The sequence below is a fragment of the Homalodisca vitripennis genome, chromosome 1, assembly GCF_021130785.1.
Source record: "Homalodisca vitripennis isolate AUS2020 chromosome 1, UT_GWSS_2.1, whole genome shotgun sequence".
Classification (NCBI taxonomy): domain Eukaryota; kingdom Metazoa; phylum Arthropoda; class Insecta; order Hemiptera; family Cicadellidae; genus Homalodisca; species Homalodisca vitripennis.
In genome coordinates this window covers 124,379,855-124,388,286 of record NC_060207.1, presented here as the reverse complement: position 1 = coordinate 124,388,286, position 8,432 = coordinate 124,379,855, and the positions used below count along the sequence as shown (strand labels likewise).

At 32.7% G+C, this 8,432-nt stretch overlaps 1 pseudogene; it reads left to right on the top strand.

Moving 5' to 3' along the window:
• The first annotated feature begins 2,069 nt into the window (after nt 1-2,069).
• Nucleotides 2,070-8,432, top strand: part of LOC124352974 — a 28,724-nt pseudogene continuing 22,361 nt past the window's right edge.

Genomic DNA, 8,432 nt, shown 5'->3' with positions numbered 1-8,432 from the left:
TTATTTGAAAGGTCTTGATAAAATAAGAAGAACGGTGGAAACTGGAAATTAATTGAGGCAAAACCTGAATATCCACATTCAGAAGGTAAATAACTTCAGTAGACAACCACTTTTCTTACAAACTCTAACCTTTATTACAGTTATTACCTGCAGCAGGACAGGCCTCTCTTATGTTATCAGTTTTAAGGAAGTCCAGTATTATGTTCAGTTTCTGGTTGGAATTAACAAAGTTAAAAATGTGTTTTTGTGATAATTTACATTGAAATTGAGAGTTTAGGTGAACCAGAGCATATTATGATCTTGATGGTGCAGAGTTATGGAGACCGGGTGAGATCTTATGTTGAAGTACAGTAAGGAATTTATTTAATGACATTTATCACAATCCTGTATCTAAATCAGGAGTTCAAAAAACAATCCAACATTTCCAGGAAACAGGCAGCATTAAAGACTGCCCCAAACCTGGACGACCAAAATCTGCTACAAACGAAACATTGTCACTTAACGTTTTACAGTCTGTTATGGAAGAGCCTCATTCCTCAACAAGAGATGTTTCTCAAATATTAGGTATATCTCAAACATTAGTTTGTTCAGTTTTACATGGCAGTGGTTATAAAGCGTACAAACTTTGTTTAGTTCATGACCTAAGTGAGGACGAGGAGAATTTTGTGAAATAATAATGCGGAACATTGGTAACAATACAATTAGATTAAACAACATTGCTTTCTGAAGCAAAATTGTACATCATAAATGCTTTCACTAAGAAAGCTGTAGCCTTTTATTTTAAAAATTGCGTCTGAAGCCAGAGATATCTGCTAGTATTACATGTTTTATATATATATATATATATTTATACAGAGTATCCCACAAATAGCGTTAAACGTTTTATTTTACATTACTTGCCAATTTATGCACTGAACATTTTCAAACTCTACACAATGAATAAAGTAGGGTTTAAAAATATTCGGTAAAAATATCAGCTCTCTAGCAATTGTACAAACAAAATGGTGACATATTGAATTCACCACATTTGATCCTCTAGAGTACTTTTTTAAGACACTTACAGTTTCTAACAAAAGATTATTCCACTTAGTTATTGTTAGATTGATAGATGGTTCAACTCCTGAGTAGGGAACCTGAAATTGTCTAATTGCTTCTGTAATGTTGCCAAAAGCAATAGCCCATGCCCAACACTTCACGTTTATAGCACAAGCAATATTTTTTCAATCAAACAGTTGTTTTCAAAAATATGCATTATTAAACAGCTCTTATTAAAAACTGCAACACAGTAATCAAATCAGGTACACTTTGATCTTAGCCAAAAGGCTGAGAGGGGCGTGTGGAATTGGACCGGTAATTCAAGATATGAATTTTTATAGGAAGTAAAATTTTCAATATGTCACCATTTTGTTTCAACAGTTGCTAGAGAGCTGAAATTTTCACAGAATATTTTTACTTCTTGCTTTATTAATTGTGTAGAGTTTGAAAATGTTCGGTGCATAAATGGGCAAGTAATACAACATCAAACGTTTAAACCTCTTCATGGGACACCCAATTTATATATATATATATATTTTTTATGATTTTTTTTCTAATGAATATTACATAGTACTTAACAAAGTTTTTTCAAATTACACATCTAAATTTTCAAGTATAAGATACAGTATAAATCATTAACCATCCAGTAAAACAAAATTGTAATACTTTTATATTAAAAATATGGTAAATAAAAGTAACATTTGTATTTCATTTGAAACTATTCTTAACAATGAAAGGTTCTAGTGTTTTTTGTCATTTCAGTTTTTTCTCATTTGATACATAATGAATGTATGACTATGCAGAATTGTTGGCATTTAAAAAATTTTAAATATGAAACTGGGATCAGTTGTTATACTTGGGATAATAAATCTTTGTTAAAATATTTGGTCTCATATTTTATTGGTATCAGGAAATATTATTGATGAATGTGCTTATTTATATGAACATATTGTAACTAAATGTTATGAGTTATTATGTGACTAATCATTTCTTATCTTATTAAGTTTCCAAGTAGACTATTCATTATTTCAGTTATAAAACACTGTAACATGTTTGGTCAGAGATTAATAGTTCTTGAGTTTGTTGTGGCCATTTTCAGAACATATATTTCGTTTATTAAGGTAACTGCATTCTTATATAATTGAAACTGAGAAATCTGGTGATCAATTCTATAATCTAATATATAATTGTGTTTACTATTTTACTACTTAAGTACTTTTTCTTGTTTGTCAGATGTGTTGATGAACAGAGTATATGTATTGTATATTGCTGAGTAATTACAGCAATTACCAGATAATTGTTTAAGTGATGGTTGTATATGTTAGCCCTGGTACCTTAATGTGTGGATAACAAATGAAAAGCCAGTTATAATAAGACAGTATTGGTGGCTCAGATAATCAAACAAGTTGGTGATATAACGGACTATGTAACATACCAGATAGTTGTTTTATACCAAGAACTACAGAATCTGTGATAGTGCACTATTATTAACATTGGTTATTATATTTATTGAATACAGACCATTTAATTTATATTTATTTCTTCATGTCGTTGAAAATACAAAAATTTACATCTAATTATACATAAACATAATTTTAAGTACCTAGATGTGAGTTATTTTTTACTTTAACTTCCAATTGTTTTATTAAATCTGCCTTTTACATGTTGGGTTTTGTTTAATATCTATTAGATAAGAAAGTGATCTGCTAAGATTTTATACCTTCATTTATAAAGTACACATCTATACACATCTAAGAAAAAGACTGACAAACTATTTGAGTTCTGTGGTTTACTTTATCTGTTATTGATTATTTTACAGCCTTGTAACGTGTTGTAAACTGAATGTTGAATAGTTGTTATAATAGTCCACAAACAACTGTCTTCAATTCAATCGTAGTCAGTTATAATGGTATCAATGAAATTCTTCAAAATGGTTATTAATAGTTTTAGGCAGATTTGTGAGAACGTCTGCATATATGCAGAAAATTATAAAACACGAAATCACATTTTACTCCATTATCTTCATTGGATTCTTTAAAGTATTTTTGGATTTGGAATAAAACAAGAAAAGTTGTGTACTTCTATGATTTTATTATACATAAAGGTAGTTTTGAGTTATTCCTCTTGAAAAATGTCAAGAGGCTGCAATATTGAATTTAACGAATGGATCTAAACAACTATTTAAACAGTTTGAGTGTTACATAATTTGCAAGTCTGTATACAGACATTTGATCCAAAAGTAATCAATAGTTCTGAGATGTATAAAATCTTAAGTATAGCCGCCTAGTAAATGTATGTACAGTAAATGATTTTTTTTTTAAGAAACTAGAACAATGGATAGGAATGGATAACAGACATGTTTTCCTATGAGTAGATTGTTCAGTGATGTTGGAAATTTCTAAAGTGAATGATTTTGGCCTGGAGTTAAGTTAAGTTTGTAGACACAAAAGATGAGATCATGTTTTGAAAGGCCCGGGGCAGGGAATTGTCCATGGTGCGCAACGTGAGTCAGATCAACAACAGCTACAATATCTAACCAATTGTCAACTGAGGCAGTATAGTGAGGGGCTTGTAATGGCAGTATAGTCCTGTCACAGGAGGAGTGAAACATATTAGTTAAGTATTGTTGGTCATTCATGTTACTATCAAGTAATTCAGTCTTCCATCATAATGACATGGGTGTAATGAGTCATAAGGTCAAGAAAACCTGTTCAAACTTGGCGAGCTAACCAAGGCAGAGAGCTGTGTAACAAACACTGACCAACATATGTATTCCGTTAACAGTGACACCCAATAAAATATATACTACCCTCCATTCACTCCGTCCTTGTCCAACCACAACAATGCCATCTGGTTACAAGAGCTGCGGGGCCCATACTGCACCATCACCTTTCTCAGGACCTCCTCCTGATTGGTCTTCAGGCCCTCGTGTATCGGCACCCTGGTACCCTTCAATCTCTTCTTCACTCCATCTACTGCCCTTCAATCTCTGTAGCCAATGAAGTGGACGATGATGGGCCTATGTCGCTTTCTTATGTCGGGCTCAGGCCTGGGATTACCTCCGACTCAGTAAGACCTGCAGATAGCATGGACCAGCAGTTCAACACCAAGCTTGTCCCGGCATAGCTCCATAACAATCCAGTCAGTTAGTGCCTCTCTAGTAATCTCCTCTATTCCAAAAATTCAGATGTTGTTTCTTCGTTACTGCTGCTCCAGCTCATCCGCTCTCCCTGTCAACTAGTTGTCCAACTGCCGCACCTTCTCCGACAAGAAATCCACCTTTTCTGCAGAGCTTCTTCAGCTCCATGGTCAGCCTGGTGACGAGCCAGGTGATAACGTCATTCCCAGCAAAATATTTCTTTATGCAATCAGCAATAACTGCAGGGTAGACCTTGTTTATCAGTTGGTGCCATTGTTGTTGATCCCGAGCGGCTTAATGCAAAACCAGTTTCTTATCAGACAACTTAATTGGTACTGGCTGATTTATAGACCTGGATCTTAACTGAGGCGTCGACCGAAACATGAAATGAAAACTAACTGAAAACTAAAATACACTTTGTCTTTGTAATGAATCACAGTATAAATGGTAGTTTAAGATAGAGAGAAGTATTCACAGCAAACTGGTGCTAAATAAATTTTAAATAGAGTGAGATTTGCAGTTAATATATCAAAATAATTATGGAGCTGAGATGGACATGTTTTACTTGACTTGAGTCATCCCCTCTACCGATTTAAAACATAAATACCAATGGTTTTTAGTCAAAACCTTTTAATATAAAGAAGTATTATTAACTTTTATATAGTACCAGTCATAGGTGTGCACTTTATGCAGCTGTCCATTATATTTTTCTTATGTTATGTTTCAGAGTGAAATGACAGGCACAGCAGTTATTCTATCTGGAACGGAAGTTTCCAAGTAAGTATTTCTGTAAGTCCTTTACAATCTTGATAATTATTTTATTTATTAAAGACCTAACAGGGCCTTATTGAAATCATGTTGTCCATTGATCTGTGCAATAACTCTTTATTAGGAAGGTTCTAGAAACCTGAAACGGGTTCTCTTCATCCAAGGAAGACTATTGATTTTTGGATCAAAAGGTCAAAAAGCAGTACATCTCTGCTCTGCCATCGATACTCTATTGTATTGGTTTGTTTTTATTCATCATTTTACTTGGTTTTCTTTATTTTTTGGTAGTTATAAACACGTCAGTGTCAAAAATTATTGTTTCAGATATTTTAATAATATTGTACAAAGTTTGGGTGAAAAAATGTTCTACAATACAAAAATAAATGTTCAAATAAAAAGTTTAAAAATAATTAATATAAGAACTACCCGGTAAACCCTTATTATTTCAGATAAGTAAATTCTACAATCGCAGTAGTATTTAATAAGTGCAGAGCTGTTTTCATGATGACACAAAAGTTGTTGCAATACTTTTATTGTTTTCAGAGTTCTGGATTGAGTTTCATGTAATATTGTGGTATTTATGTCAGATAATCAAGATATCTGCTTGACTTATCATTACAATAAAGATTTATTTTACCATAAATACTGGCAGAGTGATAAGAATGGCAACTGGAGATTCGGACAACATTATATTTTTGCTTGCTTGGCAGCCAATTTATTTGACAGATTTGTTTTGTTGCAAGATCATTACATTTTCAAGTAGATATGATGGACATGTACCTCACGATAGAAATTTAGGAAAATATCTTAACCTCAAAGAGCCCATAATTTTTTCTATATATTATTTACTTCTACAAAATCTCATATTACTGCATGCATTTCAGAGCTTATGTTGAAAGTAAAGGTATAAGTACATAAAAATTAACAAAGTGTAACATGACATATACCTTTTTTCAGTGAAAGCTACAGAATAAGACAATAATAATTAAACTTACTTACTGTTGCATATTGAAAAGTTATTAACACTATTTTTAGGAAGATAATGTTTTTCACCTTTTTTATTTAGTAACATGTACCACTGTACTAAACTCATTCAAATAAGAATTTAAAATATAAAAAATATAGAAAAATCCACAGAAACAAGCAATGTGTTGTTCATGCTCACTGAAAAGGGATGACAGTGGTTTGGAAATATAATCGTAATAAAGTTTTGAAAATCTAAGATGGCCAATAATTGCTAAATATTACGTCCTTTTTAGAAATTTCAGATGTACACATCAAGTCTAGTGTACTATGATGATGAGACTATGAAACTATCAAGGGCATTTGTAACTAAGAGTAACTGCATGTTTCTTTTTATATTTTGAACAAAAAGTACTTAGGTACCATACGCAATTAGGTACCATATGCAATTAGTTTATATATATAAACAGAGACTAACATAAACCTTTAAAATTAAGTTCTAAACAAATGTAAGCTTCTAGACAGCTAATTGAATAATTTGTACATTTTAGGCATTTAATTGAAGACTTAATTGAACAGTTCATAAATTGTCATTTTCAGTGATGCCTAAATCAGGTTAGCATGATGATTTTTCATATTGTAATGCAAGAAATGTGAGACTGCTTCCAGGAGCTGCATAAGCAATGCCTAACACTACTAGAGTTAATGGAGATTTTGTAAATTAAATTTTTACTATTAATTTATAATTTACTACATAAATAATTTTGGAATAAATATACAGAGAGATGAGACTAGAGATGGCAGAAGAAGTAAAGAGACTGAAGGAGAGTTTGCCAGAGTTTGTGCCTCGCCTGGCCATCGTTCAAGTGGGCGGACGTGAGGACTCTAACGTCTACATCAGGATGAAGATAAAGGCTGCTAGTGAGATAGGAATAGAAGCGGAACACATCAAGTTACCAAGGTCCACCACTCAGTCCCAGGTATGTCTTGTTAGTGTTTTGGTTGTAACCACTCGCCAGTTCGATTTGGGCTTCCTGAGTATTATGAAATAATACTATTTAGATCTAATATAATGACTGTATTTTTAATGGTAGTCTTTACAATATGTTTAGTATAGGAGACCATGGCTTCAATTTGTCAATAAAATGTTATCAATTCATACAAAAATAAGTTTATTGTTCTCACAAATTCATATTTTTTGTAAACAGAACATGTGAAATAATTTACATATATAAAACATTCAGCTAAACAAAACTGTAATAGCACTAGCACATACTTACATAACAGTATTCATTGTAGTTGTAGCAGAACAATTCACAAGAAATTTTTAGTGTAGAGATAGTGGAACAAGAATATTGGAATTGTTCATTGTAGTTGTAGCAGAATAATTCACAACATGTTTTTAGTGTAGTGATAGTGGAACATGAATATTGGAATTGTTCATTGTAGTTGTAGCAGAATAATTCACAACATGTTTTTAGTGTAGAGATAGTGGAACATGAATATTGGAATTGTTCATGGTAGTTGTACAGTAGGACCTTGATATATCGAACCTCTAGAGGATTTACAAAACTTCGATATATCAAGAATTTCGATATAATGAGGTTCGATATATCAAGGCTGTTTGGGGCAGACTTCGATATATAGAGGTTTACAACTGTTGTTGTATTATTCATTATATCAAGGTTAACTCTGACAGACTTCGATATATAGAGGTCCACACCCACTACAAAAATACGTACAGTACAATTAAGAATCGTACATTACTTTATCGGGAAATATGAATAATAAATTATAACAAGTACACCATACATCAATTTAAATTTATTTATTTTTTAACTAAACGTATAGAGTAATATTATTACATAAATATGAATATGAAATACTGTAACGTCTTATAAAGTTATGTTGTACAGTATAAATACACAAGTCTGAAATACGGTTCTACTGTACTGTATTTTAAATGTTAAAATGCTACTGTAATGTAGGCTTACGTACATGTTATAAAGAGTTTGCAAAACTTATTTACTGTTGTTAAAAAAAATCTGAAATTGTAGTTTGTCTACCTGTGAAAGTCACTTTGTCCAACGCGTCGTCTAAAATGGATAAAGACTGGATTATTTTGTCATCCATAGACGTCTTCTTTTGGAGGAAACTTTGCAACGTGTTGATGGCACACCGGGCATCTCGAAGGGTGGGGTCAGGCGTTTCGACTTCGTTGTCGTCATCATCCTCGCCGTCCTCGACTACACTGTCTTCTACACTCGTGTCCTTGGAAACGGATGCAATAATGTCTGCATCGCTTAATTGGCCGCAAGTAGCAAGCTCGTCTTCGATGGCCACAAAGTCTTCGAAAGACAGCCCTTCCAAAGTAATGGCCTGAGTCACTTGTCTCCACAGTACAGGATTAGCAAGTTCACCGTTATCCGTTTCAACAATTGAACAGTCTTCTACAACACTTTCCTCTTCTTCGTCAACTTGTTGTTTAAAGCCACTTTTCTTGAAGCAGTTCTTTATAGTATTTTCG